Consider the following 8,066-nt stretch of genomic DNA (forward strand, 5'->3'; position numbering starts at 1 on the left):
TATGTACTGGAAATTAAGTTAACTATGGATACACTCCTGTGTCTGTGCTCAACCTCTTTTCCCCATAGGATAGGTTTTCTTCCCATCTCTAAACGACCAGATTGTTTTCATCTTTCAAGACCTAACTCAAATCCCCTCTTTCATCTTTCAAGACCAAACTCAAAGCCTTCCTTTAATCACCAGCCCTTATAAGAAGTCACTTCTCCTCCTTACAAATGTCAAGAGAATTTTAGCTGTATATTACATAGTGTACAAACACATGAAATAAGTGAACGTAATATTACCTCATATTTTAAAGCTTTAAAAGACTACAATTTTTAACCTATCAGAAGTGTTTTAACAAAACTGTCCACAGTTACCACTGAAGCCATACATACATTTAACATCAAAAACATACTATGATGAAATCTATTTAACAAAGGGAAAAAAAATATACTTTATCATTTAGAGGTCTACTTTGTCCTAACAGTTTAAACTCCCATCTGTAAAACAACCACTAAAATAAACACTGGTACACTGGTCCAAAGAGAAGTGACCAGAAAAAAATCAAGAAAAAAGGACTCAAAGAAATTAAATAATCTTTCCATTCTATAATTAATACTTGTCATTAAAATGTATCTCATAAAGGAGATGGCAAATGCCTCAGCTGTGGGCAACAGTTTGTGATATCTTGATATAACAACTTGGCAACTGGTCAAAGAAAGACAAAAGGGAGAAGGGAAAAACCAAAACCCTGCATGACAAATCGTCCTCTTTACTATTCCAGTCAGTTCTCCTGCTCTAAGTTTACTGTTCTAATAAGTGCTATTCTAATAAATGTTGTTTACTTCTAAACTAAATAAGAACTAGCACAGACTGAGAGAAATCAATGCTCTGAGAGGCAAAATGACTTGACTAAGGTAAATGAGACGATGGTCAACAAAGTATTCTAGAAGAATTACAAGTCAGGACTAGATTCCTAGTCTTTTATTTCTCAGGAGTAAATTCCTGGAAAAAAAAACTAAGAGGCCTCTGACTTGTCAGACCTTTATTTCTAACAGCGATATTACCAGACACAATACAGAATGAAAAATCTTCTAGTTGTAGCTCCTAGGTAGAAGTAGCCTTAAAGACCACATGGCTCTTAGTTAGAGTGCTCATCACAGAATTCAGCATAGCACCAAATCTTTCAAATAAGGCACCTGTTTGTTAGAATGCAAGAGTAGTTTACTTTTGCTGTTTGCATTTCAAGTCACCATTTAAACTGTATTTGACAACAAACAAAACTTCATACAATATTAATCTTGACCTTTTTATTTGGAATTTCTGATTTATTCCTTATGTTTAAAAATCAGGACTATTTATATTAGGGTGATTAAAAAAAAAAGACCAAATTCTTCTTTTACTATAAAGATTTTTTTTTCTGCTCCCTTTTGAAACAAGGCCATAGATACTTCCCATAAATACACAGATACTTCCAAAATTCTTTCAAATTCAGCAAACATTTATTAATTACCTGCTACATACTAAACATAAGGGGATTCAAAACTGAATGTTGCCAAAGCATGAAAAATCTGTTTAGCATGTTAGAAAAAGTTATTCTGGTAGCATGTGAAGGGATGTACAGGGAAGAATGAGCACAAATAGGCTCAGGAGTAACAACAGGCTACTTGCAATAGGACAGGTGAGGTGATGTGTGCCTGAGCCAGGGCGAAGGCAGAAGGGACAGAGCAAAGACACAAGAGGCTGCTACATCTCCCACTCCAGCCAGTATCCACACCCAATATCACCTCATGCCCTCTGCCCAGTCCTCTCTAACTTCAACATGCTTCCACAAAGCTACTGCTCAGTCTATGCCAACTGCTGTGAGCTCTTATACCTAACTTGTTAAAGCTTTTCCTTCACCTCTGTCACTCTGTATCTACTACTAATGTAAGAATCCAAGTGAATACTGAAATAGCTATTTCTCTTCCAGAAAGTCTTACTGAATTACTCTTGCCTAAATTTGGTCTCACATCTTAGCAAAGGGATTTGCTAAGTATAAAAAAAGAACTTTAGCACTTGCCTAAATAGAAACCACACACTAGTAGAATCTGAATTAATAAGAGTTCATAGCTTTTCTACATTTATTTTTCCCTTAAAGGAATGAAATGTAGTGTCAAATGTGTAGGAGGGAGGGGAGAAGAGAGAGAAGACCAGCTTTTCACATTCAAATGAAATATATATATACTTTTGGGGGTATCTATTTATATTCCTTTAGGAGTCACCCTTTTCTAATAGGAATATTATCTGCTGTTTCATGGGTTTGGTCAGATCCTTAACATTGTTTCCTGTTGCTTTTCCTGTGATGAACTAAACCCACTAATTTTTAAATTTTTTTTCTTTTAACTTAATATAGAGAGAAAGAAATGGGCTACTTTTGAATTGGGTTGTATGTTAAATAATCATCTTTGGGTTGTATGTTAAATAGTCATCAACTTCTAGGACACAGGGACAGGGCTGAAATAAGACAAAATGGAATAGAAAAAAAAATCCTTCTACATAAAACTAAAAAGCTTCTTGTTTGGTAAAGAAAATCATTGACAAAATGAAAAGGCACCCTACTGATATGGAGAAGAATCCTGAAAATCACATATCGGATAAAGAGTTAATATCCAAAATATAAAAAGAACTCATACAGTTCAATAGCAGGGGAAAAAATCCAATTTAAAAATGGGCAGAAGTTCTTATTTTTTTCAAATAAGACAAACAGATGTACATACAGGTACATGAAAAAACGTTCAACATCACTCATCATCAGGGAAATGCAAATCAAAATCACAATGAAATATCACCTCATACCTCTTAGAATGGCTATTATATTATCAAAAACACAAGAATAACAAGTGTTAGAGAGGATGTGGAAGAAAGGGAACCCTCATGCACTGTTGTAGGAACATAAATTGGTGCAGCCACTATGGAAAATAGTATAGTGGTTCCTCAAAAATTTAAAAATAGAACTATGATATAATCCAGCAATTCCACTTCTGGGTATTTGTCCAAAAAAAAAAAAAAATGAAAATACTAATTCGAAAAGACACAGGTACCCCTATGTTCACTCCAGCATTATTTACAATAGCCAAGATACAGAAACAGCCCATGTACACATGGATGGATGAATGAATAAAGAAAATCACACACACACACACACACACACACACACACACACACACACACACTATTCAGCCATAAAAAAGAAGGAAATCCTGCCACCTGTAGTAACATGGATACACCTTGAGGGTACTATGCTAAGTGAAATAAGTCAGAGAAAGACAAATACCATATTATCTCATTTACATGTGGAAATCTAAAAACAGCAACAAGGGGCGCCTAGGGTGGCTCAGTCAGTTAAGCCTCCAAGTCTTGATCTCAGCTAGGTCTTGATCTCAGGGTCATGAATTCAAGCTCTGCATTGAGCTCCACGCTGGGCGTGAAGCTTATCTGAATGAGAGAATGAACAAACAAATGGGTGAATGAATAAATAAAAGCAATAAATAAAATAAATAAATAAAGATAGATAGATAGATAATAGATAGACAGATAGACAGATGATAGATAAGTAAAAAACAGCAACAGCAACCAAGCTCATAGACAGGAAATGATTGGTGATTGCCAGAGGCAGAGGGTGGGGTTTAGGTGAAATGGGTGAAGGGTGGGGGGGGGGGGGGTCAAAAGGTATAAACTTCCAGTTACAAAATAAATCAATCATGGAGATGTAACATGTAGTATAGTGATTATAATTAACAATATTGTATCATATATTTCAAAGCTGCTCAGAGAGTAGAACCTAAAATTCCTCATCACAAGAGAAAAAAGTTATAACTACATATGATGATAGATGTTAACTAGACTTATTGCTGTGATTATTTTGCAATATATACAATATCAAATTGTTATCCACTTGAAACTAATATAATGTTATATGTCAATTATACCTCATTAAAAAAAAAACACCTGTTTTTCTTCAAATCAGGAGGAAATGACCTTGCTCCATATGATGGGCTTTAGAAAGACTGTGGCCCTTCTAAGAATGATTTTGATTGAGGACCAGTAAATGAAATGGATTTTCTTGCATTCTGGCTAGCAAACTCCTTAAAATGGTCAAAGAAAAAAAGTAAGAACTATTTGGCAAGTCTGCTGCAGACTAGGATACAAGAAGCTGAAATGTGAAATAAAAAAGTTTATCATGAGGGATTCTGAGCAACAGAATGAAGGTTTCCCAAGATAATATGACTATCATGTCTATGCCTAAAGCCCCAGAAGAACCATAATTATGAATTCTATACATACACATTCCATAGAAATTGGACCCACTCATTTTTAAAAAGGGATTCTTTGGTTTTGTTTTGTCCTGTTTTTGTTTTGTTACCACAGGAATATAAACTACAAAAGGTTCAAACTTTGCTTTCTTTACCATTATATCCCCAGAGCCTAGAACATTAGTACGTAGCAAAATGGATGTATTTGTTGGAACAATAGATAAATTAAGAATGTCCTATACCCAACAGAATACCATTTAACAGAACCTCACAGCAGAAACAAAAAGAAACCCTCCAAAACACAAGCAAAATAACACATGTCAGTGCCATCCACCTTCTGTCCCCTACTCCCAAGTACAGGCTTAAACAGAACGCTGGAAACATGGGGATCCTTCCTAACATTACAGCTAGCTAATTCTTCCATTTGCTCAGCCAACATTTACTGTGCACCAAGTATGTGGTGAGCACTGGAAAACAGAGCAACGAACAAGGCCAACAGGGCTTTTGCTATCAGGGAGCTTACAATCCAGCAACTCCATCTGTATACACTTGTCCATTGCAGATAAAGTTCAGGCAGTGGTAACATTAAGGGGAGACAATATTGTCCATAGTTCCAGATTTCCACATGATCCTACAGGGGCTATTACCATTAAGAATAAATTTCTCAATTGATTATCTTACTCTAAATGCCATGTTGTCCCATATGTTACCCACAGCCACATATGGCTATTTAAATTTAAATTAATTAAAATTAAATAAAATTGAAAATCCAGTGTTCAATACCATATGTAGTTAGTGGCTACCATATTGCACCACACAGATATAGAACATTTTTATGTGATCACAGAAAATTCTATTTGAAAGCACTGTCCTAGAATCTTCCCACTCAGAGTGTAGCCTTGGGACAGCAGCACAGATACCACCCAGCAGTTTGTTAAAAATGCAGACTCGGGTACCACCCTAAACCTTCCTATCAGAACCTATATTTCTAAAAAGAACCTCAGGTAATGTGTACACACATTCAAGTATGAGAAGCACTTCTCCATAGTACTACGACAATATCTAGAAGTTGTTCTGACTACATTTAAAAAGCTACATTTTTTATTCTAAAAGATAACCCCAAGAATTCCTACCTCCTAACTAAAAAGTCCAACTGTTGAAATAGACAACTAAAGAAAGCATACAGTCTCTCATTCATACCAAGAGAAAGGTTTGCTCACTGTGGTCTGGGTTTGCCCTCCAATTATGCTGGAATCCTCAAGAGAGAAAGATAATCACCTCTACTGTGATATAATCTCTTTTTTTATTTTACAACTCATAGTAAATTTGTTGCACAATTAATGGTCAATGACTCAACTCTACTCATGCAAAAAGACCATAAAATCCTAAAATAATACAAATACAAACTTGAGCATTGTAAACACCTATATGTTAACATCTGTACATAGCATTAATGAAGTTAACATGAGAACCTAAAGGAAAAGGGGTGAGGGAGAGGTAAGCTTTTCAATTTTTAAAACAGGGTTTCATCTCAGACTTTTAATGTACATGTCATTGGATATATTACTCGTAAAATAAAAATGCATGGGCAAATTCACTCTAATGAGGTACTTCTGAGCGTGCATTAAGGGTTTGTAATCTGTTTTTTATGAGTACAAATCAAAGATTTTCAATTCTTTACAAATCATAGCTAACCTAGACACTAAAAATCTATTTTCTCTCCTTTCCATGTACCTTGTTTCTAAATTCAATAATGTCCACGGGGCTCTTCGTTCCCTAATGAATATCAGCAAACACCTTAAGACTTGTATCATGAGTTAGTGTTATAAAAGAACTATAAATTCTTAAATTATTTTAACACTGGAAGTTTTATAGAAACAAGTTTAAAATCTCCCTGACTTGTCAAACAGGAATTCAGTCCCATATACAGAGGGGTGACTACTTTTCCCCTTTAGTCCAAAATTTCATAAATCGATAAAAAAAAATGGAAGACAAAGGTCCAATTTATAAAGCAAATATAAAAAGCCTTGCAGAGCTGAAAACTCTCAAATATACTTCTCCTACAAGTAACTATAATTCTTAACTGTGAATAATAATGATCAATGTTTTTAAGTCTAATAATCAATAAGCCTCTCCACAAACAGTGACACATACATGGGTTGTTCAGATTTGCAATGCAATAGAAAAAGTTGCCTTTAAAAAAACTAACCTAATCCATTTTTACTAAAGAAAATATGCTTAGTATGATAAAAATAACAGAAAATGAGTATGAGTGATGAGATTTTACTAAATGAGTAATCTAAGTACAATTATATTTTGATACACACTCTTCACCCTAATATAAGTCACTGAGAATGCTGGCTATTGCCTAGTCATTAATAAGTCTCCAAAAACACAGATATTTCAGGTACTTGCATGCTGTGAATCTAGGAAAAGGCCTGCCAGACACTACACAAGCTATTAGCATGTGCACACAAATAGAAGACTACTGTATTAATTGAACGTTCTCTTTCCTGAGTGATTAATAGTTACAGCTGTACTTACTTCAAGCAAAATTTCACATACTAGTGATTCAGAACCCATTTTTTCCCCATTCACTTCTAATCCCTGGGGAAATGACACTGGCTTACCATCCTAGTCAATTTCAGAGTAAGCTCTATAAGCTAAGGAGTGGCACCTTATACACCATACAGAAGGTAAAATGAGTGATATAAGGAACAGCCCATTGATTTTATTTTTTTTTCAATATATGAATTTTATTGTCAAATTGGTTTCCATACAAAAAGGTGCCCTCCTCAATACCCATCACCCACCCTCCCCTCCCTCCCACCCCCATCAACCCTCAGTTTGTTCTCAGTTTTTAAGAGTCTCTGATGCTTTCAGCCCATTGATTTTAAACCAAAGTCTCTGCAATGTGCAGAACGTTGTTCTTGTCATGGAGAGGAAATACTGAGCGGTAAGAGCTGAATTTAAGCCGAATTTGAGCTGAATTCAGCTTAAGCTGAAATTAAGCTGAATTTAAAATCATGTTTTTTTTAAAGTTGGTTTCCTTTTTTCAAACAATGTTTCTCCACTGTCAACCCCTTCTCATAATTTTTGTTTCTTTTTATGTCCATATGTTGTGCTTCTCCTTTCAGCCATATCACTTCTGATTAGAGCTGTTCCTCTGATTTCATCCATTCTATTTTCTACTACTTCTTCCTGTTTAGGAATTCACACTTTTAAAAACCCTATTTTATTTTTATTTTTTTCCAGCTTTATTGGGACATAATTGACCTACACCATTGTGTAAGTTTAAGGTGTACGTGTTACTTTGATACTTCTAGATTGCAAAATGTTTACCACCATAGTTTAAGCTAACATCTCCATCATGTCACATAACCATTTTCTTGTGGTGATAACATTTAAGATCTACTCTGCTAGTGGCTTCAAAATATATAATACAATATTATTAAGTATAATAACTATGCTGTACATTAGATCCCCAGAACTTACTCATCTTATAACTGGAAGTTTGTACGCTTTGATCAACATCTCCCTATTTCCTCCACCACCACTCCCAGCCTCTTATAACCACCATTCTATTCTCTGAAAAACCCAATTTTAACATTTCTCTGATCTTCACTGACTTTTTAAATTTTTATTTTGAAAAACAAAAAAAGTTTAAACGTTTAAATAATTTCACAATTATATTTACATAGGCATTCTCCTACTAAAGTTAATATGAATGTGGTAGTATTAATACAAATTCTTACATAAAATATTTAATAAAATACATTAATATTTAAG

At 34.6% G+C, this 8,066-nt stretch overlaps 1 protein-coding gene across 20 annotated transcripts in view; it reads right to left on the reverse strand.

The window, feature by feature from the left end:
* PSD3 (pleckstrin and Sec7 domain containing 3) overlaps positions 1 to 8,066 on the reverse strand; it is a 747,126-nt gene that overhangs the window by 454,025 nt on the left and 285,035 nt on the right. Inside the window, exon 1 of one of the 20 annotated variants that reach the window (XM_058720444.1) lies at positions 3,299 to 3,321. The exons of the other annotated variants lie outside the window; for them this stretch is intronic. The gene's annotated coding sequence lies outside the window, so the exon portion shown is untranslated. Of the gene's footprint in view, positions 1 to 3,298; positions 3,322 to 8,066 lie in introns of those variants that run through there. 20 annotated transcript variants of the gene reach the window in all.

Source organism: Neofelis nebulosa, chromosome 3 (genome assembly GCF_028018385.1).
Source record: "Neofelis nebulosa isolate mNeoNeb1 chromosome 3, mNeoNeb1.pri, whole genome shotgun sequence".
NCBI lineage: Eukaryota > Metazoa > Chordata > Mammalia > Carnivora > Felidae > Neofelis > Neofelis nebulosa.